The sequence below is a fragment of the Furipterus horrens genome, unplaced genomic scaffold, assembly GCF_987537825.1.
Source record: "Furipterus horrens unplaced genomic scaffold, mFurHor1.1.pri manual_scaffold_11, whole genome shotgun sequence".
Taxonomy (NCBI): domain Eukaryota; kingdom Metazoa; phylum Chordata; class Mammalia; order Chiroptera; family Furipteridae; genus Furipterus; species Furipterus horrens.
Window position 1 is genome coordinate 76,451,435 of NW_028327181.1, and position 3,532 is coordinate 76,454,966.

The window sequence follows — 3,532 nt, forward strand, 5'->3', positions numbered from 1 at the left end:
TTCTGCTGTCGAGAGTGTGGGGGGAAAAAAGGCATGTGCATACACTGAATAAAACTGATATCCATAGAACAGACTAAATATGTAAGTATTGAGGGGATGCCCAACAAATAGACCATCAGCTGGGTTAGTCAGATCAGGGCCAACTCCCGGCAAAATTAGACATTTTGAAAATGGTCTTAAGTTAATGGATTAATACCCTTAGTATATAAAGTGTTGCGCTCCTCGTTAGTATAGTGGTTAGTATCCCCGCCTGTCACGCGGGAGACCGGGGTTCAATTCCCCGACGGGGAGACTAGTGCTTTTGCCCTGGCTGGTTTGGCTCAGTGGATTGAGCGTCGGCCTGCGAGCTAAGTGTCGCTGGTTCGATCTTCCAGTCAGGGCACATCAGAGAAGGAAAACTCTGACTCCAAAAAACCTCCGCTGCCTTGCGGCATACCTCTTCAGGGGAAAGGCTAAGGGAGTAAACCCCGACAGAAAATCCGGAGCCGGAGTCCCTAAGGCGGTTTGACGTTGTAGTCAACACCGGCAACTCCTGCGGCGCACCTGAAACCAAGCTGTATTGACTCTGTCTTTCCCTTGGACCCTTCAGCTGCGAAGAGAGGGGGGGTCTGCTGCATGGGCAACAGCAGACCCTCCATATCACCCTGCCCAGGCTCTGTAGCTTCAGCGTCATCGCATGATGTCGATTCAACACAGGAGGAGACAGATACCGTGTCACTCCCGAGTCGGACTGCACAACCATTCTCGGCGGTGCAGATAGACTCTTAAGAAGCTACACCATCGTCTCTGGAGACGGACGACTGCCGACGACGATAAAGTGTTGCTACAAATCTCTAAGAAAAAAAGAAGGACAAATACCCCCAAAGAAAAACAGGTAAGGAGAACTAGTAATTTATAAAAGAAGTAAAACAAAAGGCTAATAGATGCATTTTTAAAAGTTCGTCTTTACTAATAATTAAATAAATATAAGTTAAAACAAAATACCAATTCTTTCAACTTGATAACGCTTTAAGAGTGTTCTAAAAAATATAATACCTAATGTACTGGATAAGATAAATTAGCACTTGGTATCTGTTCTCACAGGTTTTGGTGTCTTATTTTGTTTTGTTGGTTGCTGTTGTACTGCAGAGGCTGGAAAACTAGATATTTTCCAGCTAGGATTCTGGATGTGAATTAAGTTCTACTAATTAGATGCATTTTTCTGAGATTTGAATGCTGTTGCTCAGAAGCCATAGCCACAATTCCTTTGGGTTAGATTCTTCAGGTTACTCAAAACCCTGTATGGAATAGAATTAAAAATAACTAACATGTGCCCTGGCCAGATGGCTCAGTTGATTGGTGTCTTGTCTTGTGCACCAAAAAGTTGCTGGTTCGATTCTCAGTTGGGGCACATATCTGGGTTGTGAGTTTGTTTCTCCTTCACATCAATGTTTCTCTCTCTCTCTAATGTCAATAAACATATCTTTGGGTGAGGACTTATACAAATTTTTTTTAAAGAATAACTAATGTGTATGGTGCTTTAAATAAATTAAAAAGCAAGGAAATATAAATTGACTCAAGGAAATAAAATATTTAGTTCCATTCCTGGCTCTGGCTTCATGGTCTTAAACAAACACCTGTCTCTCTGGGTCTCAGTTTCCTGATCTGTACAGCAAAAGGGACTTTTTAGATGATTCCTGCCATCAGTGACAGCCTAGTCTCATACCAATCAAATGCGGTGCTGGCTCCTTTCTCCTTGGGAGGTCTGTCATGCAGGTGACCCTAATCTGGCTTGAAGGTCAGTGCGAGAACTCAAACTTTTGAAGCAGATCAAAGTTTATATCTTTGGTCAACTCAGTTGGTCAGGGTAGAGATCACATATACTCCCAGTATTAATATTTATGTGCTTTGCCATTTTAGTTCTGATTCTTCTACACAAGGAAGGTGGGTGATATGGTTTTAGGAGTTCTTAAATAGGCATTCTTGAAACCATCCCGCCAACTACTTCTCTACTCCCAGGATTTCTGAATACTGGCATAGTGGAATCACCATCAGAAATCATTCCTAATATTAGGTCAAGGAATTGTTCCTAGTTTAAGTGAAAACACATTATTAAAAGAAGTCATACTAACCCCAGCTAACCTCATTAGCACTTATTACACATGAGATTTGGCAGCCGTCCGTCTCGAGAGACGATGGTGTAGCTTCTTAAGAGTCTATCTGCACCGCCGAGAATGGCTGTGCAGTCCGACTCGGGAGTGACACGGTATCTGTCTCCTCCCATGTTGAATCGACATCTTGCGATGACGCTGGAGTGTCCTCTCCAGTGAAGCTGAAGCTACAGAGCCTGGGCAGGGTGATATGGAGGGTCTGCTGTTGCCCATGCAGCAGACCCCCCCTCTCTTCGCAGCTGAAGGGTCCAAGGGAAAGACGGAGTCAATACAGCTTGGCTTCAGGTGCGCCGCAGGAGTTGCCGGTGTTGACTACAACGTCAAACCGCCTTAGGGACTCCGGCTCCGGATTTTCTGTCGGGGTTTACTCCCCTAGCCTTTCCCCTGAAGAGGTATGCCGCAAGGCAGCGGAGGTTTTTTGGAGTCAGTTTTCCTTCTCTGATGTACCCTGACTGGAAGATCGAACCAGCGACACTTAGCTCGCAGGCCGACGCTCAATCCACTGAGCCAAACCAGCCAGGGCATACACATGAGATTAACTAACTAGTTATCAGTTTGGAAGGCAGAGAGCAGATCTGGAAGAGAATGTGTTTCTTCCTGGTGTGAAGAAGAAGCTGCTGATACAGGAAGAGGGAGGGTGAACAAACTGCAGCTACCCTGATTTTTATCTAGGGCCAGCTTTGATGAGGGAAGTGAAAAACCTTCTCTGTGATTGGATAATGAGGCAAAATAAGTTTATAGGAGAACTGGAGTCAGAGTTCCATTTGACTCCTTTGGTGGTTGGAGGGCAAGCTGCCTGCCTAGCATCTGCGAGTTGCCAATAGCAACATGGAGTAGAGCTTGTGGTGGCTGAGAGCATGGGCTTTGCTGTCACACTCCCTGGGTTGAACCCTGGCTCTGTGACCTTAAGCAAAATACCATCCCTGGTTCCAGCTTTCTTGTTTGTAAAATGGAGATAAAATAATACCCGTCTCACGGAGTTGGGAGGATTAAATGAAAGTGCATGGAAAGCAGTTAGCAATTGTAGCGATTTCCATGTATTGTCTGAGGAGTGTTCTATGAAACAGGAATTCTAGCTCTAGATCAGTATCTTTTGTCTCACTGATGAAACCAACAGCTTTTCCATGTGTCCCAGGGATCTTGCAAATCTTATTTATAACCCTTTGCCTGCCTCATGTTCCCATCTTATTCTTTTGTAATTATGTGCCTCACATTCAGAAAATTTGGGACAGAAAAATCTGAATCTGTTAAATAGATACATCCAGAGTTCATTATTCATATTACAAAATAATTATTTGTTTTACAGGAGCATTAATCTTGATGAAGTTAATTTCCCATGAATGTGCAAAACTGAATACAGAACCCAAAAACTTATTTTATAT

General features: G+C 43.8%; 1 non-coding gene across 1 annotated transcript; it reads left to right on the plus strand.

Moving 5' to 3' along the window:
- Positions 1 to 219: 219 nt before the first annotated feature.
- On the plus strand, positions 220 to 291 carry TRNAD-GUC (transfer RNA aspartic acid (anticodon GUC)). Its single transcript has one exon. It is a non-coding gene; the product is annotated as a tRNA-Asp (tRNA).
- The last annotated feature ends 3,241 nt before the right edge of the window (positions 292 to 3,532 follow it).